At 42.2% G+C, this 24,890-nt stretch overlaps 1 protein-coding gene and 1 long non-coding RNA gene across 2 annotated transcripts in view; both read right to left on the bottom strand.

Moving 5' to 3' along the window:
• The window catches only part of PELI2 (pellino E3 ubiquitin protein ligase family member 2), a 202,332-nt gene that overhangs the window by 89,057 nt on the left and 88,385 nt on the right, over positions 1-24,890 (bottom strand). The window lies entirely within an intron of this gene.
• Positions 1,430-22,904, bottom strand: LOC145715566 (uncharacterized). Its single transcript, XR_014137816.1, has 2 exons — positions 22,080-22,904; positions 1,430-20,087 (listed from the first exon to the last, which is right to left on the bottom strand). It is a non-coding gene; the product is annotated as an uncharacterized LOC145715566 (long non-coding RNA).

Raw genomic sequence — 24,890 nt, 5'->3', positions numbered from 1 at the left:
AAAAAGAAACTTAAGAATTCAGAGACACGAATGCTCAATGTGGTTTGGATGTGAAGATACCATCACTTTGGAGGGAAAGCAAGTGAAGGAAAAGAACAAGAAACTGACCTGGCCAAGCCCAAGAAAGCCGAAGGACCAGGCCCTTTATAAAGTCCAGGCAAAAGCAGCCCCAGAATGCTGTCTACTGCTTTCATATGCACACAGCATCACAGGACCACCTCCTCCGTGTTCATCGTCCACGAGAACTCCCATCACATTTCATTTTGACCAAATCTTCTGCGTCCGTGAACCATACTGCTCTCTACAAACACTCCAGTTTCAGACCAATAGCTTTTTGTGGCTTAGTCTGTAATCTTCTTGGAAAATCAAATCCCATCTCCCTCTGTCTTCTTCTTCCCACCCACGTTCTCATCCCCCACCCCTCCCCACACCCATGGTGTCTTGGATCTGATTTTCTAAATGTATTACCCACAAAGACAAAGCAGAATAACATTTCCATCTCTTGGGAACAATAAAAGAAAACATCTGGGAGGTAGAAGAGTAGGCAGCAATAAATTAGCCTTAAAATTTGGCACAAAACATTAACTTCTAAGCAACAGAAGGTTTCTACAGTCCTTGAATGTGTCCAAAGTGGCAACAATTAAAGAAGCAGCCATGTTGGTTTCTACACCAATCATTTTTATTATCACAAGATCCCCCCGGAGGAACTTCTCTGCTCTACAACCCCAAAAGTAGAAGTACGAAACGGAAATTCTTGGCTTCTATTTTAAACACTCGATTAATTTTGCTCGACTGAGTATCAGAACAGAAAAACAAGATTCAAATCTTTAAGTACAAAAGCTACTAGCTATTAACACAAACAAACAAATTACATTCTCTGAAAGGAGAGGTCCCAGGAAAATGAGAGGGCACTGCTACTGAAAAAGCCAAAGGCAGGGGCAGAATCAGTCTGTGCATTTATTAGACCGCCGGCCAGAGTCAGACAACACAGGGCTGGAATCTCGGCTTTGTCACTTACTACCTGTGTGATCTCCAACAGGTTTCTTCATCATACTCCCTCTTTTCATCTACAAAAGAGCCACGGCTAAAATACCAACTGACAGGGAATGTGGGAGGAATCACACGCGATGCTGTGTGAAGTGGGCTCAGAATGTGCTTGCCTGGCAAACGTCCCTTAATAAACAGGAGTCTTTATTAGCTAGCCACGCAGGAGGGCGAGCACACAAATAGTGTTTCCCAACAGATATGTGAGATGATGATAAGCGCTGGTAAAGGACAGGCCGCGGGGGAGGCAAACCAAACCATGAAGCAATAGGGCCACATTGGATCAAAACAACGATCACAGAAAGGAACAGATGCCTGACAAAATGTGAAAATTTCAAAGGTTAGACAACAATAAAATAAGTCGCCTTTTCCTATTACGTGTAGCTTTGTTTTTTGTTTTTCCTGTGTTGAAGCATGGGTCTAGCTTTCAGTGTGGCGGAGAAGAGGCTATAGAACGTTAATAAAAGGGTCAAAAATGGCACACTCAAAAGGCTTCCTGCTGTAGTGAGGTAGAGGAGAGAATGAGCCCCGCCTCAGATGTCATTCAGGAGCCCTCTGCCTACTGCAGCCACAAGACACTGACCTCATCTGTAAGGTTCATGGGGGCAGAACCACGTGTGATGCTTACAAGCTGTGTGGACCCTCCCACGGCCTCAGTTTCCTCACCTGTGAGCAAGGGAGACACACTGTTTACATTTCTGCCTCACAGGACTATTATTACCATCAAATGAGAAGTGTGTGAAGCTATAAAGTGGCAAAGAATGCAACAAATTCTATTATCAGAAAAATAAGAACACCTGTTTGGAAACGCTTTCCTTGATGTATTTAACACACTATGAAGCTCACAGCGAAAGCTTAAAAAACAAAAGCCAACAAATAAAAAACTTCTAGAACTGAATTGCGATGCTGACAAAGGACTAAATAACTTAGGACATGTTTGGAAATGATTAAATTCTTAAATGAAGATATAGGTAAGCAAAATTATTCTTAGGGACCTCGTAACAATGCAGGCTAAGCAGCCTCAGGAGAAGCAGTAACTGTCAACAGGTCAAGGCAAAGAGCCAGTGTCTGCCGGGGAAGCAAATGCCAAAAAACCGAATTTGCTTTTTCAGAGGAGCCAGAAACCTGAGCCCCAGTGACATGAATCCTGATAGCAGTGGAGCTCTCAACATGGCCCCTGCCCGCTTTCTTCCCTCTGAATTAGATTAAAATGAATGCAATCACAATTGGTTTCTAACTGCCTACCAGTGTTCGCTGAAAAACTATCATCAAATGTATGAAAACTCAGACATTGCAGCTAGGACAGAGAATTATACTTTTGAAAAAAATGATACCAATTATGTGAAATATCTGCCTTTAGGAGCTACTACGTTTGCAGGACGAAACCGCCTATGTGTATGTCTTGTCGGGTATGAATATGTGTACTTTACAAAGTAACAGCCCTGCCTGGATATCCAACAATAACAGCTCACATTCGGCTGAACAAATAGTTCAATATACTGTTATAATAAACTTGGAAATGAATCTAGAGGACGAGATTGAGCATAGCATAACTCCACAACTGGTTCAGAAGGCAGAAGACAAAACAGAAAGGAACCTTGACAAATAACACCACAGCCAAACAGGTGCAGCTGAGTGCCATTCCAAGACCTAAGTCTCAACCCCATCCCCTGGTCAAGAATCTACACAAACCAAATAGAAGATGAATTATTTCCTATGCACATTAAAGCAACCGCAGACAGGGTTTTGTTTTTTGTTTTCATTTTTCCATAATGCTGATTAAAGAAACACCCAGGGGTGCCTGGGTGGCTCAGTTAAGCATTCGACTTCAGCTCAGGCCATGATCTTGCAGTTCGTGAGTTCGAGCCCTGCATTGGGCTCTGTGCTGACAGCTGAGAGTCTGGAGCCTGCTTCAGATTCTGTGTCTTCCTCTCTCTCTCTGCCTCTCCCCCACTCGCGCACGCATGCGCTCTCTCTCTCTCAAAAATAAACATTAAAACAATTTTTTAAAAATAAACACAATTAAATGCCACCTTGAAAGCTTAGAGATGACAGTTTTGCAAAATATAAGCCAGATTAAGCAGTTCCCATGCAGTGCTAACATGTATTCTCTGTATAAAAATATAACACTAGCACAGGTATGATATATATTCCGGAGCGTTGTCACAACATGAAATGGGACTACAAAATGAAACTGCATGATTTCTAAAAGTCACTGCAGTGTTATTACACTGTAGTCAAGTTATGTAGGTTTTAAGCATGCTTGCACGCATTAGGTACCTGAATTCCACATCACTGGTGATAGTGACAAGACCTGACATGTGTAATTAAGCAACCGTGAGTTCAATTAAAATTTTTATTTGCAAAACTGGGCTACATTTCAAGACTCTGCTTCTTTCTTAAGGCCCCGTTAATTTTGAAAATAAAATGCTCTTTAGCTCATGTGTTCTGCTACCAAAACGGAGACTTTACTTGAAAATATTATTATAGTTTACACCCAATGTGAATTTTCAACAACTGATTAATTTTGTTTTTGACTAATTCTTTTAGTCTTGGTTCATGAACTTAGGTTTTTTTTAAAGGCCATAAATAAGTCTTAAATCTAGAAAACAAGTATTGTTTCCTTCCACCGGCCTATTTGAGGAAACCCAAAATCTGTGTGAAAAGTACACCCAAAAGTATTCTCTAACAATGGAGTCAGCTACATTTCCCTTCAGTTGGTTTTTCTGTGAGCTGTTTTGCTACAGCAACAGCATGGGAGATATCTATCCTCAAATGCCCTCTCTTGAAAACACTTTATGCTTCATGAAAAGGGTTTAGCCTGCAAAACACATCCAAGTCTGTCACTATAGATTTACTATTACCAAGTATCCTTCTGAGGATAAGAACAATCGTAATTGCTAAGCCTTAAAATAAAACTGATGAAGATCTTTTTTCGCCTTATCCAGATTACCAAGTGAGACTATTACACAGATAATCACAATTATGCAATTAATGAAGGAGATGTGCTGGCACAGGGAAGCAAAAAGCACCTATTAATTACTGATACCTCCTTTGCTCAAATCGCTCATCAACTGTGAGACTAGTAACTCGAAATTTTCAGAATATAGGTTTAAGTAAAACAATTATTAAAATTCCCAGCATTTCAAAAAAAAAAAAAAAAAGGGGGTGGGGGAGAGGGGAGGAAAATCAGAAAAAGGTAGATGTTCAAGAAGAACGCTAACCCCACACAATCATCTGCAGGCATGAGCTCCGCTCTCAGAGCAGGGAGCACAGTAGCACACTGGTCATCTCCTTGACCATTTCTCATCCGACGCGATGAACCCAGAAGGTCAGACTGTCTTGGTCCAGTTCGCTGATACACCATAGGTGGGGAGGAAAGGTCCAAAAGGAGCCCCTCTGTGTGGCATTCATCACATTCTCAATATCACCCCCCAACCTTGCCCCCGCTAAGGCTACCCTCCCAACTTTCTCTCCCACTCATCAAGTGCTGAACTTTAAAATGCTGTTGCTGTGTCCCTCAAAGTCTAAATATCTTAGCGACAGAAAATATACATTAAGTGTTCCACCAAAGAAAGTAGCATATCCATCTTCAGAACTCTAGAGGTGGCCATGCACACCAGCTCCCTCCAAAGCTTCCCCGGATGCATAATTACAACTGACCCAAAGTTTAGTTCCTTCTGGGTCACCTGGGCCTGAAGCCTCTTCCTACCAAGAGGACAAACCCAAGAAGAAATCACTTGCTAAAATTCATCCTATTGGGCATGCTCAGGAGGAAAACTTGGAGGAGAGACTAAAAATAAGGATACTTACAAAAAGCAGCACACATGGGCATGCTATCCCTGTGTGGATATTTCACACTATACGCCCCAAACCCAGTCAATCCAAGCGATGAGTACCATTAACGTCCGAAAATGAATTCAGAGAAAAAGATAGCATCACTTCTTGTCTCAAAGTCGCAGCATAGGGCTTGATACCTTCTAGCCCCCTCTCCCCACCTTCCCCACCCTGAGCTCCGTGCCTCACGGTGGCAGACTCCCATCTCTGCTGGTGGCTTCCCTAGTCCCTGAGCTAAGGTGAGAAAGCAAGACAAATGTTCCGATTCTGCATCGTAATTAATTTAAGAACATACTTCCTTAAGGATCCTAATTTGGGATCCAGGAGTTGCACCGAATTACATCATAGTGACATTGGGACAAGCCTTATAAACGAGTCATTAAACATTACCACGGCATGAGGTCCCTATTTGTCATTCAGATTGATTTATCCCTCAGGATTAAAACAAATAAACCTAAGCTTTTTGCTTAGGTATCTTCCTACTCATTATCAATAATGCTCACTCTGAGCCCTGCTCTTGGTACTTCAATCCCCCCTGCCCTACCACTGGCTTATTAACTTCACTCCCAAACATATTTTTGCCATTTCGTCCTAAAACCACCAGCAGTCTTCCCTTCATCATCAAATCGCCAAACTTCTTCGGGACCACAGTCCACCTGCTACTTCAATCCCGGCTCTTTTCCACTTCCCGTTCTGCAGTCTAGCCTTTGCCCCTCTATTCCAGGGACCTGCCCTAAGCTTCCCAGCAGGGCTCACCCTCAGCCTCCCCTACTAACCTGACCCTGCCCTCTATGACCTTTCAAGTGTGCTGCTCCCGGCACTTGCAACAAGCTAATTCCTTTCTGGATCTCCTTCTGTCTCTACTGTGCAAACCCCTTGCCCGGGCAAGAAAGGTAGAATGAAAAAGAGAAATACAAATTATTCATAATGATACAAACTGTAACTTCATCCACATGTGTTAGAGGAGAAAAGATACCATTACCTAGTTGGTTTCTCTACTTCCTGAGGAAGTGATAAGAATGTCTCCCAAGGCTAGAGTTCCTGTTCTTTATAATCTGATACTTGAGCAATCTGCCTGTACAGTCACTGTCTGGTTTTAGAAATAATTCTAAAGATGAACGTGAGTCGCTAAGAAGAGGGAGGGGCAACAACTGGCAAGCTGCAGGTCAGGGAAGAGAACCCTGCCATCCACTTCCAGGCTAGGCTCCCAAAAAGGCACACGCAGCAGGCATCGACCAAAAACCTCCGGACCCTGCCTCCCAAGCCAGCTTTCATCCCCAGCACCTCTGCTGTGTCTGGCTATTGGCCTCGGCTTGATTTCGTAGTCATGGCTCCTGCCACCCCCCTCCTGTAGGGCAGGTGTATGCTCCGCCTGAGTACCTGCCCAGACTGGTCACTGGAACACATGTCCCTGTCCCTTCCCGCCCCCAGAACACCTGCAGGGAAGAGTAAGGGGTATGGTGAATGGTACTGTTCTCCACAGCACCGTCAGACGTTTACTGCATGAGCTCGGCAGCAAAGCTGTCACCTGTAGGACGATGACAGAGCACTTCTAAGTCACAATCCTCTTCCTCCAAAAGCAAATCAATAAGGCAGCATCAAGAAGCTTCACTGGTCCTCAGAAAACCTGTCACGGGCCACCCCTTTCATCTCATAGGTTGTGTCTTCCAATTCCCCTGTGGGAGCTCAGATAAACCTGTGTGGGAGGTCAGGGTCACAGACACAGAGGCTCTCCCTCAGAGGCCAGGGAAGAGAACAGGGGATACCTGAGACCAATGGTGTCTGGGTGAGCTATAGGACTTCAGATCACTGATTTCAATGTTCCACAGAACCACACTTCCCCTCCTGGGGAGAGCCAACCTGTATGGATTTGTAGGATTACGAGTTTTGGTAGCATGGATTTTTCCTCTTCAAACAAGGGAAAGAAGTGACTTAGCTAGATCTGTGGGGATGAGGGGGATTAACGAGCCTCTTATCAATATCCCTACCTGGCCTGTGACTTGGAATTCAGTCATGGGGCAACTTCACCAGCTAGAAAGAGTAAATACAAAATAACACATTTAATGCTTTTATAGCAAAATTTCTCTAGAACTTTAATATCGGTCAAATGCCTATCTAATTTACAGTTACTAATCCATCCACCCAAAACCTATTTATTTCTCACTATGTGCCAGGGACTGTGTTTAGAGCTGAAGAAACACACATTAATAGAATATGCTCTGCACTCTAACAAGGTTGGAAAACTTGTCTGAAAATATGTACAATACAAAATACGAGGTGCTCTATAAGAGGTGCACACTAAATACTATGTGAGCATTCAACCCAGCCTGTGGATGTCAGGGAGAAGAGGTGACAGTGTGATGGTATACTTCACAGACGATGACAGGCCATAGCGATACCATGACATCTCAACCCAGAGGTCTACCTACCAACCCAAAACAATCTAATCACCTTGTGACCTCATGGCAACCTTCTCAGCGTCCAGAACCAGTCAGTCAGCAACTAGGCAACTGAGGACATGTAAGAGGACAAGCAAGAGTTGCTTCGGGGCTGGAAGCTGCCTTCCCCAGCAGAGGTGATGGGGCAAATGCTCAAAGACCCGAGATTTTTATTTTCTCTTATGTGGCTTCTCAGTTGGTTGTGTCGCAGGATAAAGAATCACAGGTAGGCTAAAAAAGCTTCTGAATGGCTTAGAAATCTTGCATATACAAGATGTTCGGAAAGTGTGAACTGCACCCAGAAACTCCTGGTAGTTCCTTAAAAACAAGTAAACGAATGATACCACCAAAAGTTACAATGGTTTATTCCAACGATTTTTAATTATTTAGAGAGAAGGACGTTCATTTTTCATTTACATGGAGGGAAAACGCTGAAGAGGTCCAGCCACAGGTCAGACAGTAATAGTGGAGTCAACAGTAATACTTACTGACAATGGGGCTTCAGACTGAAGACGAACCCCAGGTGCTGTCTACCTGGTACCCCAAATCCTGCCATTATTGTGGGCAATTGTGACACACTTAGCAGTCAAATGGATCCTTGGCCATTCAGTTCATTGACATCATTAACTGCAGACTTTCCCCGTATTCATCTACCCTCAAGGCCGTTCTCTAGCCTTCATCATTTCTTTACATCTGGCAATCTTAAAATTGAACCAATCTGACTAAACACTCCTATTTTGAGTCTTTCACTTGATAATTCCACAACATGTTTCCGTAATACATCAAGCCCTTCCTATTGGTCTCTAGCTTCCCCTTCTTGTAAAAATTTTTATTTAAAAAATACGTGTACATTGTCCGAAACTCAAATTATTCTGTGAGGCTTAAAAAGAAACACAGAAGCTCTGCCCCACTCTCCCTTTCTTGACTTCCCCTACCCAGAGAAAACCACTTCAACTCTGGTGGTGGTTTCTTAATTTCTTTTGTAATTTTAAACAGCATACTTTCCAATTTCAGGCATTAACCACTGACTGATCTTTCCTTCTTCCTTCTCCATACCCCTCTCCTCATCAACATCAACACACCCTTTTCATTCTTCCAATAGTGTTTAGCTACAATTTTTGGTTAAAACAATATTTACTGTTGGTATTATTTTTACTATATTAACATTGTTCAGAGCTGAGCCCTGCAGTGACCTATGGTTAAATTTCTTGTTTAACTTATGTTACCTAAAGCTTTGCTTATCCTTTATTTTGTTTGTGCTGATTATTGATAAACTCCCAGACTATCCCATGGGACTCTAGAACTCTCTCAACGCAGTCCTATGTAACACTCATTGGATCCAAGTTTTTTCTTGGATATTCTCACTTATAAATCTTCAGTCTTTTGCTCCAATCTGGATGGAATATTCCCTGGGCCTGCACTACAGTTGCCATCCTGGGATTCCCTGTATCATTCTGGGAGACCCCTTTGCCTTTCTCTTCTGCTGGAGATTACCTGGATCCCACGCATTCCTCTTCATTTACTCCCTCATTTACCTAGATACAGCACATCCTTTCTTGGCTTCACGAGAAAGGTCCAGGCAGTTAAAGGTTTACATCACTCACATTCACAAACTATCTTGTTGATAGTTTAACAGGAAATAGAACTTTAGGCTGGAAATCATTTTCATGCACAATTTTGAAGGTATTGCTTCACTGTGTTGCTAATACAAAGACCAGGGTCTTTCTAATTCCTTGACCTTTACAGGGATGATTTCTCTCTCTGGAAGCTATCAGGATTCTTTATCTCTGGTGTTCTGCACTTCACAATGACATGCCTTTAAGTGGCTTTTGTTCTACCACAGTGCTGGGCACTTAGTGTGAATATTCAATCTGAAGATCCATCATCAGTTCTGGGATGTTTTATCTCATTTGATTCCATTATTCCTTTGATAACTCCTCTCCTTCCTGTTTGCTTACTCTTTGTAAGGTTCATACTAATTGGATGTTAGACTTCCTAGACTGATCCTATTTTTTACCTCCTTAATTTACAACACTTGTTTTTTCTGTTCTACATTCTAGGAGATTTATGTGGCAAACCTTTATTTTTATGCTCACTTTTCCACAACATTTTATTTTGCAAAGCTTTGAAACTGTAAGTCCTTTAAAAAACTAGTACAGCTTGGGAGGAATTAAGATGTGGGAGAAGTAGGGGGCCAGGATTTCCCTCATCCCTCAAACACAACTGTATGGAGGTCAGAACACTTGGAACACCCAGGAATTCTTTCTGCAGAAAAATCTCCTAGACTATCCCCACAGGTGAAGGGAGACAGGTTGGCAGGGCAGAGGTGTGTGTATGTAAATTGGGAGACATAAAACAGAGTGGGCACAGAGGGGAGAGATTTTTTGTGTTAGGACAAGAAAAAAACCTCTCCAGACCATGAACTGGGGAACAAGAAATAAGGAGAGCACCAGTCTCTACTCTGCAAACAGCTTTAGGAACTGAAAATCGGAGTTTTCAAAAGTACCAGACTTTCAAATCCAGACCAAAGCTGCCATGTGTGTGCGGGGGAGGTGAGCCAACCGGGGCTCAGCAGCGATCTCAAGGGCACACTGGGAGACCACAGTCTTCTCCCTTGAGTACTGTGGGAAGAGGGTATATGGCCCCCACCCCCAACTAGGACAAAAGACCCTGCTGGCGCCAGCCATATCAGCAGGGTGGGGTGGTGCTACCCCAGAACCAAGTCTGGCTGTACAGGATCCCTTAAGACATCAGGTTTTGAATCCCAGAAGAGAGCCTGGGAGGTGTGGGAGACTGGGGAGTGGGACATGCCAGCCCCCTGGGCTATTCTGTGAGGGCTGCCTGAACAGCGTGGTTTGGGACACCCCACCTGGGGAGGAGAGACTGGGGTGTCGCCATTTTTCTCCCCATCACCAACATGGTGGGGTTTCAGGCAACAGCACAGCAGCCCCCAGCGGAGGCAGTGCCGCTTAACATCAAACCCCACAACTCCGTGCCTGGTAACCGCTGATCTACCCAAGTGGGACTGACACTGACCGACCCAGACGGCCTCTCCTCCAGACCAGCACAACCACTGGTCCCAGGCACCAACAGACAACAGTCATGCGGTTTTGTATATTCGTGCGTTTTTCTCTTTTCTTTCCTTCTCTTTTCCCTCTTTTTTCTTTCTACCCTCCTCTTTTTTATTCCTTTGGAATCAGGCTCATAGTTTGACTTCATTTTTGGTCAATTCTTACTATATATATGTATTTTTTTCTTTCTTTCTTTGTTCATGTTTTTACTCTATTCTTTTTACACCTTTTCTGTATCTCCTTCATCTTTATTTTTCTCTTTCTCTGGATTAAGCCTTATAGTTTGATTCTCTGTGTGGTCTTTTTTTCTCCACCCCTTTCATTTTTTTTTTTTTTTCTTTGTATGGGATGAGGTTCCCCACCCTTTCCTTTTTTCCAGAGTTACTTCAACAAGCAAACAAAGTACACCTGGTCCAAACACTCCACCACTACAAGCAAGGAGGAGCTTTGTGGAGGACCGAACAATGGGATAGAGCAGCCCGAGATACAACAGAGTATATGCAACACGCTCCAAAAACACTTCCTGAAGTGCCAGGCCTTGGACAACGTATGACCTCTTGTTAATATAGTAGTACTCGCAGGTACAGGACACAGAACAAGTTATTAAAACACGTAAAAGACAGAAACCTAGCTGAAATGATGAAACAGAAAAATTCTCAAAAGAAATTCCAGGAAGAAATGACAGCGAATTGCCCAAGACAGATATAAACAATATATCTGAACAAGAATTTAGAATAACACTCATAAGACTAATAGCTGGGCTTGAAAAAAGCATAGAAGACAGCAGAGAATCTATTGTTATAGAGATAAAAGACCTAAGAAATAGTCATGATGAATTAAAGGTTGTAAATGAGATGCAAAATAAACTAGATGCAGTGACAGTGAGAATGGAGGAAGCAGAAGACAGAACAGGCAAAACAGAAGATAAAATTATGGAAAATTATGAAGCTGAAAAAAAGAGCAAAAGCAAATTACTAGACCACGAGGGGAGAATTAGAAACCTAACTGATTCAATGAAACCAAATAATATCCACATCATACGAGTTCCAGAAGAAGAAGAGAGAAAGGGGCAGAAGGTTTATTTGAGCAAATTATAGCTGAGAACTTCCCTAATCTGTGGAAGGAAACAGGCATTCAAGTCCAGGAGGCACATAGAACTCCCTTCAAAATCAAGAGAAACAGGTCACCACCACAACATATCATAGTGAAACTGGCAAAATACAAAGATGAGAGAATTCTGAAAGCAGCTAGGTACAAATGGGCCTTAACCTACAAGAGTAGACACATAAGGGTAGTAGCAGACCTGTCCACTGAGACTTGGCAGGCCAGAAGGGAGTGGCAGAAAATATTCAGTGTGCTGAATAAGAAAAATATGCAGCCAACAATCCTTTATCCAGCAAGGCTGTCATTCTGAATAGGAGAGATAAAGGCTTTCCCAAACAAACAAAAACTAAAGGAGTTCATCACCACTAAACCAGCCCTACAGAAGATCTCAAGGGGGACTCTGAATGGAAAGCAACAAAGACTACAAAGGAGTATCGGGCACAAAACCTACAGATAACACAATGACACTAAATCCATATCTTTCAGTAATCGCTCTGAATGTAAATGGACTAAATGCCCCAGGCAAAAGACATAGGGTATCAGAATGGATAAAAACAAAAACAAAAACCAAACCAAACCATCTATATGCTGCCTACAAGAGACTCATTTTAGACCAGAGGACACCTGCAGATTGAAAGTGAGGGGATGGAGAACCATCTAGCATACTACTGAATGGCAAAAGAAAGTCGGAGTAGCCATACTTGTATGAAACAAACTAGATCTTAAAACAAATACTGTAATAAGAGATGAAGAAGGGCATTGTATCATAGTTAAGGGGTCTATCCATCAAGAAAATCTAACAAAAATGTTTATGCCCCCAATGTGAGAGCACTCAAATATACAAATCAATCACAAACATAAATAACTGTATAGATATTAATACCATGATTGTAGGGCACTTTAATACACCACTTACAACAATGGGCAGAGCATCTGGGCAGAAAATCAATTAGGAGACAATGGCTCTGAATGACACATTGGATCAGATGCACTTAACAGATATATTCAGAACTTTTCATCCAAAAGCAGAATACACATTCTTCTTGAATGCACATGGAACATTCTCCAAAATAGATCATATACTGGGTCACAAAACAGCCCTCAATAAGTATAAAAGGATTGAGATCATACCATGCACATTTTTAGATCACACCACTATGAAACTTGAAGTCAACCACAAGAAAAAATTTGGAAAGCCCCAAATACATGGAGGTAAAAGAACATACTACTAAAGAATGAATGGGTCAACAAAGAAATTGAAGAAGAAATTTAAAAATATATGGAAGTAAATAAAAATGAAAACATGATAGTCCAAACCCTTTGCGATTCAGCAAAGGCAGTCCTAAGAGGAAAATACATTGTAATCCAAACCTATCTCAAGAAGCAAGAAAAGTCTCAAATACAGAACCTAACCTCACACCTAAAGGAACTAGAAAGGCAGCAGCAAAGAAACTCCAAAGCCAGAAGAAGAGAAATAATAAAGATTAGAGCAGAAATAAATAATAGAGAATCCAAAAAAAAAACAAACAGTAGAATAGATCAACGAATCTAAGAGCTGGTTTTTTCAAAGAATAAACAAAATTGGTAAGCCCCTAGCCAGACTTCTCAAAAAGATAAGAGAGAGGACCCAAACAGATAAAATCTCAAACGAAAGAGGAGAGATCACAACCAATACTACAGAAATACAAACAACTATTAGAGAATACTATGAAAAATTATATGCCAAAAAACTGGACAACCTGCAAGAAATGGACAAATTCCTTGACACTCACACACTACCGAAACTCAAAAGGGAAGAAACAGAAAATTTGAACAGACCCATAACCAGCAAAGAAATTGAATTGGTTATCAAAAATCTCCCAACAAGTAAGAGTCCTAAGCCAGATGGCTTCCCAGGGGAATTTCACCAGACATTTGAAGCAGAGTTAATACCTATCCTTCTCAGGCTGTTCCAAAAAATAGAAAGAGAAGGAAAGCTTCCAAACTCATTCTATGAAGCCAACATTACCTTGATTCCCCAAACAGACAAAGACCCCACTAAAAAGGAGAATTACAGGCCAATATCCCCAATGAACATGGTTGCAAAAATTCTCAACAAGATACTAGCAAATTGAATTCAACAGTATATTAAAGGAATTATTCACCATGATCAAGTGGGATTCATTTCTGGGCTGCAGGGCTGGTTCAATATTTGCAAATCAATCAATGTGATGGATCACATTAATAAAAGATAAGAACCATATGATCCTGTCAATAGTTGCAGAAAGAACATTTGACAAAACACAGCATCCTTTCTTAATAAAATCCCTCAAGAGAGTTGGGATAGAAGGAACATACCTTAATGTCACAAAAGCCATACACGAAAAGGCCCACAGCTAATATCATCCTCAGTGGGGAAAACCGGAGAGCTTTTTCCCTGAGATCAGAAACACGACAGGGATGTCACCCTCACCACTGTTGTTTAACATAGTGTTGGAAGTCCTAGCCTCAGCAATCAGACAACAAAATGAAATAAAAGGCATCCAAATTGGCAAAGAAGTCAAACTTTTACTCTTTTCAGAGGACATGATAATCTACATGGAAAACCCGAAAGATTCCACCAAAAATCAATGTACAGAAATCAGTTGCATTTCTATACACCAATAATGAAGGAACAGAAAGAGATATCAAGAAATTGATCCCATTTACAATTGCACCAAGAACCCTAAAATACCTAGGAATAAACCTAACCATAGATGTAAAAGATCTGCATGCTGAAAACTATAGAAAGTTTATGAAATAAATTGAAGACGACACAAAGAAATGGAAAAACACATTCCATGCTCATGGGTCAGAAGAACAAATACTGTTACAATATTGATATTACCCAAAGCAATCTACAAAATCTACAATCTCCATTGGGATTCAATGCAATCCCAATCAAAATAGCACCAACATTCTTCACAGAGCTAGAAGAAACAATCCTAAAATTTGTTTGGAACCACAAAAGACCCTGAATAGCCAAAGTAACATTGAAGAAGAAAACCGAAGCAGGACGCATCACAATCCCAGACATTAGCCTCTACTACAAAGCTGTAATCATCAAGACAGTATGGTATTGGCACAAAAACTGACAGACCAATAGAAATAATGGACCCACAAATATATGGCCAACTAATCTTTGACAAAGCAGGAAATAGTATCCAATGGAAAAAAGATACTCTCATCAGTAAATGGTGCTGGCAGAACTGGACAGCAACATGCAGAAGAATGAACCTGGACCGTTTTCTTACACCATACACAAAAATAAATTCAAAATGGACGAAAGACTTAAATGTGAGACAGGAGAAAACAGGAAGCAACCTCTTTGACCTCGGCTGCAGCAACTTCTTACTTCAAATGTCTCTGAAGGCAAGGGAAATAAAAGCAAAAATGAACTACTGGGACCTCATAGAGATAAAGAGAATCTGCACAGCAAAGGAAACAGATCAACAAAACTAAAAGACAGCTGATGAAATGGGAGAAGATATTTGCAAGTGACATATCAGATCAAGGGTTAGTATCCAAAATCTATAAAGAACTTACCAAACTCAATACCCAAAAAACAAATAATCCAGTGAAGAAATGGGCAGAAGACATGAATAGACATTTTTCCAAAGAAGACATCCAGATGGCAAACAGACACGTGAAAAGATTCTCAACATCACTCATCATCAGAGAAATACAAATCAAAGCTCACTGAGATACCACATCACACCTATCAGAGGGTCTAAAATTAACAACTCAGGAAACAATAGATGTTGGCAAATATGTGGAGAAAGGGGAACCCTCTTGCACTCCTGGTGGGAATGCAACTGGTGCAGCCACTCTGGAAAATAGTATGGAGGTTCCTCAAAAAATTAAAAATGGAATTACCCTACAACCCAGCAATTGCACTACTAGGAATTTATCCAAAGGACACAGGAGTACTGAACCAAAGGGGCACATGCACCCCCATGTTTATAGCAGCACTATCAACAATAGCCAAATTATGGAAAGAGCCCAAATGTCCATCGACTAATGAATGGATAAAGAAGACGTGGTTTATATATACAACGGAATACTACTTGGCTAGGAGAAAGAATGATACCTTGCTATTTGCAACAACATAGATGGAACTGGAGGGTATTATGCTAAGCAAAATAAGTCAGCCAGAGAAAGACAAATATCATGTGATTCCATTGAGAAAATTAACAGATGACCATAGCGGAAGGCAAGGAAAAGTAAGATACAAACAGAAAGGGAGGCAAACCAGATGAGACTCTTAAATACAGAGAAAATACTGGGAATTGATAGTGGTGGAGAGTTGAGGAGGTGGCAAAGATGGGTGATGGGCACTGAGCAGGGCACTTGTTGGGATGAGCAAGGGTGTTGTTTAAGTGGGGAACCATGGTGGGGCGCCTGGGTGGCTCGGTCGATTAAGCGTCCGACTTTGGCTCAGGTCATGATCTCACGGTTCGTGAGTTCGAGCCCCGCGTCGGGCTCTGTGCTGACAGCTCAGAGCCTGGAGCCTGTTTCAGATTCTGTGTCTCCCTCTCTCTGACCCTCCCCCATTCATGCTCTGTCTCTCTCTGTCTCAAAAATAAATAAACGTTAAGTGGTGAACCATGGAAATCTACTCCTGAAGCCAAGACTACACTGTATTTAGCTAACTTGACAAGAAATACATTTTTTAAAAAAGAGCAAACACCCAAAAAACTAGTACAATGTTTGAACAAATTTTTAGATATAGTATAGCAAATAGCTACAGATGAGACCCTTCACCTAGATTTACCAACTGTTAACTTTTTACCACACATGCTCCTTTTTTTATGTAAATGTATTTTTATCCTGGACAAAACCATTTTAAATGTTACATTTCACTCCTATATACTTTACAGTGCTGTTAAGAAGGACATTCACCCAACCATAACCACAATACCATTATTACACTGTGATACAACACCAAAACTCAACAACTTGCCATTTCTTAAAGGTTGCAATGTAGAATCTGAAATTACATCAATGAGCTTTTCTTACTCCATTAAATCCACTGGTCCAACTTATACTTTTGCTCTTTTGGCTACATACAAGTAACATATGTAACATGAATTAAGGATGTAACCAGTCATTTGGAACATACTAGTTCACTGAATTACGTAGAACTTCTGTATGTTGACACATTAATATATGTATTTTTTACTGTGAGAGAGAGCACAAGCGTGAGCAAGCAGGGAGGAGGGGCAGAAGGAGAGGTGGAGAGTGTGTGTGTGGGGGGAAGGGAGATGGGGGAGGGGGAGAGAGGGAGAAAGAATCTTAAACAGGCTTCATGCTCAGTATAGAGCCCAATGTGGGGCTCAATCCCATGACCCGGGGACCACGACCTCAGCCAAAATCAAGAGCTGGGCGCTCAAGTGACTGAGCCACCCAGGAGCCCCAACACATTAATATTTATTTTTAAAAACCACCTTATTAATATCACTACCAAGCTCATCAGGAAAGTCTAGCCTCGGTGACCAACAAGCTTTCCAAATCCCTGATTCTGGCTTGAAAGTTTGAATTTTAACACAGGCAACAAAACTCCCTGTGGTTTTCCTTTCGAAAATGGGTACCAAACACCCAAGTCTGAATAACCATGTCCATAGATCATCCTTTTAAAATGCTGCTCGGTTACACTGGCCAGTTCCACGAGCAAGTCCAGCCACCCAGTCCTTTCCCAGAGAAACTAGCCTGCTGTGCTAGGCGACAGGTGCTTTAGATGTACTTCTCATTTCCACATGAATAAAAAGATGTGCACTCAGGGCTGAGATGTAAGAAGAGTGTTACCACCTCAAGTGAAGCTGCATTTTCTTTGTAACTTGCAGGTGTTTGTGGCAACAAAGAACAAAATGACCACCGTTTGGAGCGCTCACTGCCAGGCTTCAGGTTAAGGTGCCAGGAGTTTTACCCCAACACCGAGGCAAAGACAAATGCAACAGTATCCTAACCAGCCTCCCCTTCCCACCTACGCTACACCTCGTAGGCACATGGAGCTACTTCTCATTGTTGGAGATTTTGATGCGCCTCAACAGTCAGTTCCTCTGTTCTCCTCACCCATTTGTCTTCAGGTCTGAGAGGTCATCTCCTCTGGAAAGCCATGACTCCCTGAAATGGGGTCAGGTTACCCTGCTCGACACTTGCACAGCACCTGTTTACCAGGGTACGGGAGCTTTAGTAAGGAGCTTCTGAGAATCGGGGCCCCTCTGGCGCCTGCCCCTCATCTTGGCAAGCACTCAAGAGTGATTCTCTGCTCACCACACTGACTCCTCGACTTTTAAGCTCCCTCCACGAGGCTGACTGATGCAACTTGGTAACAGCACGTTGAATTTAGGCACCAATGCCACGCCTGTCATGTGAGAGGTGTCTGAACGAAAAAGATGAGAGTTTTACGTTTGCCCTGTGAGTCCCAGTCCTGAATTCTCAACAATCTCAATGTGCCTATCATCTGGATAAGGATCCAGACTCCACCCAGAGAGAAGGCACCATGGCCATCACCCGAGGCAGCAGGGTCCATGCCTGCTCTCTACTAGTAGGTCATGCCAATGTAGGTGTTCTCTACCCTCTGGTCACACAAGAAAGGCCTCTGCTGCCCTCACTGCTGCCCAGCACTGGAGCCCACTGGGGTGACGGTGTTCCAGGCCCCTTTCCAGCCCTCTGGCTAGCAACTGCACCATCCCTTTCCCCCTCTGGGTTCAGGTGACATTTAAGCTTAGCTGTGCTTTTTCCACACCGTGTGACACCATATTTTTATGGAAATATAACCTAATGAGGGGAAATTGACTGCCAGAAAATTGGTCCCTTTTCTTAGTGCATCCCACCAATACCACATTCTACTGGGACTTCTGATTTTCTTACTAAGAACTCCTCCTATTAAATAAACTAAGTTCCTGGAGAACAGTGAGCATATTATCCCCAGTAACTACCATGGTACCTAGAATATGGTAGGTGCTCCAAAAAAAATATCTGAAGGGATTAAATGAGATATTATAAAGTTCTTACCACAGTGACTGGGACACAGGACACAGCGGAAGCCGATCTGATTTTGATATAATGACACTGACAACAATGTTAGGGTTTACGCAGAGATTCAGTAATTTTTTGCTCTACTGGCCTCGTTGACAATGTGCAAAGTGTTATTTGTTAGGACCCAGTGATCTTAGCATGTGTCCAAGGGCAGTGAGAAATGACACAGTTAATGAATCTTAAACTTTTTTTTTTTAACGTTTTATTTATTTTTGAGACAGAGAGAGACAGAGCATGAACGGGGGAGGGGCAGAGAGAGAGGGAGACACAGAATCGGAAGCAGGCTCCAGGCTGTGAGCCATCAGCCCAGAGCCCGACGCGGGGCTCGAACTCACGGACCGCGAGACCGTGACCTGAGCTGAAGTCGGACGCTTAACCGACTGAGCCACCCAGGCGCCCCGACACAGTTAATGAATCTTAAAACCCTCTGTTCGTTCTGCTCTTGGGTGGTAATTTTTGTCATTCATTTCCACTGTCTTCCCAGGATTTCACTGTAGACTCACAGCTAAAAAGCCACGTAGTCACTGAAATCTATGGGCCCTCATTTGATAACTTGTGCTGTGCATTTTGATTAGGCACAACTAACGTGTTTCCAGGCAGGGCAAGTTATCCCCACAGAATGCACAGCGAACCCCTCAGAAGACAGTACTGACCAGTTTAATAAAAGGGGTGGCAGTGATCCTGGAGTTTCAGAAACCACTTGACAGAGTTCCATATCAAAGGTTAACAGCCAGTGTAGGACAGCCATAAACTGAGAGGGAAATTGGTATTAGACTGAGAAAACACTGAACAACAGGAAACAAAGAAAATGCTCGAGGAGGACCGGGAAGTCTTACATGCCGCCTGAGCTGGTGATGAATTCCAGGATTTTTAGGTTACTCTAAAACATCTGAAGGGAAAGCACTCTGGGTACTTGAGGCTCGCAGACCCATTAGAAAAAGAGACCGTAACGAAACACTGGAAAGAGAACTAGCACATCCAGCCTGGCACGTGAGAAGAGTCATTCCCTGAACTCTGAAATGGTAACTTGCTAGAGCACTTGGAATGACAGCTGGAAGGAAACTCTTAAAAGGTCAACCTATGAAGTTCAGCAAAGAAGAATGTTTGTAAGAGGAGGACAAACAGAAGACTGTTTTGTCAACTAAGGATTACTTTGAAAAAATTCTTCCTTGAGAGGGAAATGGAAAGGTGATATGCAAACCACCATTCGACATAACTTTTGTTTTTCCCCAATTAGCCCTGGTAATAAGGCAGAACTAAGCCGTTTCGGTCAAGTAAAGGGAAGTAATGTGAGGTACTGACCCTGTAATCTGATGACGAGAAAGTTTCTGAAGTTACCATTTGTTCTAATTAGGTCACCTTCCTACTGTAAATACCCCAGTAAATGAGGTGTGTCATTTCAGTACTCAACCTTTGCAAAGGAGAGGAAACTTCTGAATAGCAGCCACGCTTCCTGCTGGGCAGCGTTTGCTTGCAAACTAGCTGCTCCTTGGTAGGTTATCTGTGGGCTTTTCATGCATCAAAATGATGGTTACTGTGAACATCTTTTCATGTGCCTGTTGGCCATCCGGATGTCTTCTTGAGAGAAGTGTCTATTCATGTTTTCTGCCCATTTCTTCACTGGGTTATTTGTTTTTCGGGTGTGGAGTTTGATGAGCTCTTTATAGATTTTGGATACTAGCCCTTTGTCCGATGTGTCATTTGCAAATATCTTTTCCCATTCCGTTGGTTGCCTTTTAGTTTTGTTGGTTGTTTCCTTTGCTGTGCAGAAGCTTTTTATCTTCATAAGGTCCCAGTAATTCACTTTTGCTTTTAATTCCCTTGCCTTTGGGGATGTGCCGAGTAAGAGATTGCTACGGCTGAGGTCAGAGAGGTCTTTTCCTGCTTTCTCCTCTAAGGTTTTGATGGTTTCCTGTCTCACATTCAGGTCCTTTATCCATTTTGAGTTTATTTTTGTGAATGGTGTGAGAAAGTGGTCTAGTTTCAACCTTCTGCATGTTGCTGTCCAGTTCTCCCAGCACCATTTGTTAAAGAGACTGTCTTTTTTCCATTGGATGTTCTTTCCTGCTTTGTCAAAGATGAGTTGGCCATACGTTTGTGGGTCTAGTTCTGGGGTTTCTGTTCTATTCCATTGGTCTATGTGTCTGTTTTTATGCCAATACCATGCTGTCTTGATGATGACAGCTTTGTAGTAGAGGCTAAAGTCTGGGATTGTGATGCCTCCTGCTTTGGTCTTCTTCTTCAAAATTACTTTGGCTATTCGGGGCCTTTTGTGATTCCATATGAATTTTAGGATTGCTTGTTCTAGTTTCGAGAAGAATGCTGGTGCAATTTTGATTGGGATTGCATTGAATGTGTAGATAGCTTTGGGTAGTATTGACATTTTGACAATATTTATTCTTCCAATCCATGAGCAGGGAATGTCTTTCCATTTCTTTATATCTTCTTCAATTACCTGCATAAGCTTTCTATAGTTTTCAGCATACAGATCTTTTACATCTTTGGTTAGATTTATTCCTAGGTATTTTATGCTTCTTGGTGCAATTGTGAATGGGATCAGTTTCTTCATTTGTCTTTCTGTTGCTTCATTGTTAGTGTATAAGAATGCAACTGATTTCTGCACGTTGATTTTGTATCCTGCAACTTTGCTGAATTCATGTATCAGTTCTAGCAGACTTTTGGTGGAGTCTATCGGATTTTCCATGTATAATATCATGCTCCTTATCAGGGAAATACAAATCAAAACCACACTCAGATACCACCTCATGCCAGTCAGAGTGGCCAAAATGAAGAAATCAGGAGACTATAGATGCTGGAGAGGATGTGGAGAAACAGGAACCCTCTTGCACTGTTGGTGGGAATGCAAATTGGTGCAGCCGCTCTGGAAAGCAGTGTGGAGGTTCCTCAGAAAATTAAAAATAGACCTACCCTATGACCCAGCAATAGCACTGCTAGGAATTTATCCAAGGGATACAGGAGTACTGATGCATAGGGGCACCTGTACCCCAATGTTTATAGCGGCACTCTCAACAATAGCCAAATTATGGAAAGAGCCTAAATGTCCATCAACTGATGAATGGATAAAGAAATTGTGGTTTATATACATAATGGAATACTACGTGGCAATGAGAAAAAATGAAATATGGCCTTTTGTAGCAACATGGATGGAACTGGAGAGTGTGATGCTAAGTGAAATAAGCCATACAGAGAAAGACAGATACCATATGGTTTCACTCTTATGTGGATCCTGAGAAACATAACAGAAACCCATGGGGGAGGGGAAGGAAAAAAAAAAAAAAAAAAAAGAGGTTAGAGTGGGAGAGAGCCAAAGCATAAGAGACTGTTAAAAACTGAGAACAAACTGAGGGTTGATGGGGGGTGGGAGGGAGGGCAGGGTGGGTGATGGGTATTGAGGAGGGCACCTTTTGGGATGAGCACTGGGTGTTGTATGGAAACCAATTTGACAGTAAATTTCATATATTAAAAAAGAAAAAAAAAAAAAGAAAAAAAAAAAAATGATGGTTACTGGTTGGTCCGGAGGAAAAAAAAAAAAAAATTCCAATTCTCCAATTACCCTCTTCAACACTCATGATACTTAGAATAGCTTTTTATTTCAACTGCACTGACTTAACCGCTCCCCAGGCTGTTTCCCTTACTTCCTAACCCCAAGATGCAGCTCCCAGCCAGCCTCCTCCCCTGGCAGAGGGGCTCCAGCATCTCCTTGGGACTAGTGCTGTGCCGGCCAAAAGCACCCACCACATCTGGTCTCCGCGTGAATACCATGTGGAGGTCTAACCCTGGACTCACGTCCATAAACCACAGAATGCTTTTCCGTTTTAAATATCTGTTTTAATTTTCCATCCAGTCGTCCCCTTTACCTTCACTTTCCAGCGTCCCTCATGCTTCAGGTTGTGATGGAGGAGGAGTTTACCCTTGCTCAGCCCACACCTCCTGCCTTCTCTAGGATCTTGCCCAGTTACCCACCCTGTATTTTCAATCTCCCCTTCCGTGTCCTGTTTAACCATGCTCAGGACTCTTCTATGTTAAAAAATATATATAACTCCACTCCCTCATCACACTCTCACCTCCTATTCAAATCACATGAGTTTCCCGATGCATAGAGCAGCATGAACTCTTGTCGTATACTGTATTTAATGTACCTGGTAATAAGGCAGCAGAGGAAAGGGTCTATATCTGCAGGCAGGCTGACCTAGAATGAAGCAAAGCATTCCTAAGCTTACTCTCGGATGGAAAAGCGAAGGACTGTCCATAGGTGCTTTGAAGTGACAAAAAACACACTAGTGCCAGTTGTGGGCACCTTCCAATGTTCTGAAAAATCACTGATTTCTGCCAAACAGAGAGAGAGAGAGAGAGAGAGAGAGAGAGAGAGAACCACTGACTCAGTTGTGATCATGTGACGTTCAGCGTACATACTACTCATATTGCAAGACATCGCTCATTTATCAACTTAAAATTTAGTAGAAATGTTTGCTTGCCTTGTGCAACACTTGCAGAACATGTTACTTGCAATCCGAGGTTTTACTGTAATTAGGCAGCCGGATTTTTGGTGAAACATTCCTAACCACATCTCTGGAAACCACAGTGCAATGGAGGGAGCCACCCACTAAAACAGCGGAGAGAGATTTATCAGCGGCTCAGAAGCATCACTTCACAACGACACGGAGGAGAGCCTAGGAGAACTACATGGTCTCAGGTGGCATCTGATCATACTATTCGATCAGATTATACAAGGAGAGGTATTCTTCTCAAATAGCATTTGTATGGTAGGCCCTTAACCAGTGTTGGTTGAATGCATGCACAATACACCGTAGAGACGAACGCGAACTTAAAAAGCAGAATGGCACTGCTGTGCTTGAAATCCCTAGCCCACTCCTGGATAACTGGCACCACTGGATGCACTGGCATCCAAGACTTCGGTATGAAAGACTATCTCACATTAAGTAGAAGGCACCTTGCAAACCTACTTAAAGAAAAATGAAAGTATCTGTCACAACTTTTAGCTTCTCTTTCTCCATATTTTCTCCATTTCTCCTAAGGAACACTCTCACGGAAAGCACACCAGCAAATCCAGAATCATCCTTTGAAAGAATGAATTGTGAAGAGCTGCAGGGCAACAGGAAAAATTTCCAGTTTCCTTTTCTGGCTTCCTCACTGAGGCTCACTCAGAGAGCACATCATTTATTTGGAATCCCAAGCAGGAAGTAGGTTCTAGACCTCCAAATTCGCAGGCCAGTGCTCTGCCCTGGGTTTACACTTACAGACTGAAGCTTAATGTTCTTTTATTTGGTGTTTTAGGTCAAGATCAGATGTATTTTAATAAAGAGGGCTGTGTACGTCTTTTTGATGTTGAAAAGGCTGTGAAATGCAGCCATACTTGTGAAATCCCCAGGCAGTTTCATTTAATAATGATCACTAATAGCCCCTGGACCAGGCAAAAACCTGTGAGCCAAACAATCAGCATGTTTGAAATGCAAACGTAAGATAATTAATGAAAATGCCGGCAGGTCTTCTGCTAAAGCCCACTACAATATTAAAAATTAATCTAACAGGAATTTTCATACAGGGAGACCTGAGTTACGAACTCAATCACGCTTTTTCAAGAATCATCTTTGTAAGTGAACAGTACAGTTCAGGCAATTATCAACATCCTGAAAGTCTAATATCCAAGATTTCAACACATAGGATTGTATTTATGGTTGAGTGATTATATTGATTATTTCCTAATCTTTTAATGAGATTTCTTTCTTTCTTAGTCATAATTTCTAGTTCTGGATGGTACCTTATGTGGAAAAAAAACCCAAAAAACAAAAAACCACCCAGGCACCCCATAAACCCACCTCATTTTAAATGGAATCAGGAAGCCAGAAAGGGGAAGCTCTCACACCCTACCATTGGTCATCAAGTACAGACCCAACAAGAATAGAAGAACCTTACAATTCTTGCAAGTGGGTAACTACTACCCTAAACAGGAGGAAGGTTTTCTCCTTGTCCAGCAATAGTCCTGCCAATGAGAGGCTGTCACAACTCAGCCACTGAGAAGCCATTACACTCTGAACTCCCAGTTTACTCCAAAGGACATTTTGTTTGTAAGAGCCCCTCGCCCCCACCCCCTTTCCTCTGTAAAAGCTTAGCTTTTGTTCTCCAGACTTGCTTATGGTTTTGCAATAGTGTGCATGTCCTGAATTACAATTCTCTGTTCCCAGAATGAAACCATTTTCGCTGGTAAAATAACTGACAATGTTTAAGGTTAACACCTACATGTCAAAATACAGTGTGTGGTCATTATGAAAGCAGGCGTGGCCATCAGACCAGGTTT

Source organism: Panthera onca, chromosome B3 (genome assembly GCF_046562875.1).
Source record: "Panthera onca isolate mPanOnc1 chromosome B3, mPanOnc1 haplotype 2, whole genome shotgun sequence".
NCBI classification, from domain to species: Eukaryota; Metazoa; Chordata; class Mammalia; order Carnivora; family Felidae; genus Panthera; species Panthera onca.
This window is presented reverse-complemented; position numbering and strand designations above follow the sequence as displayed.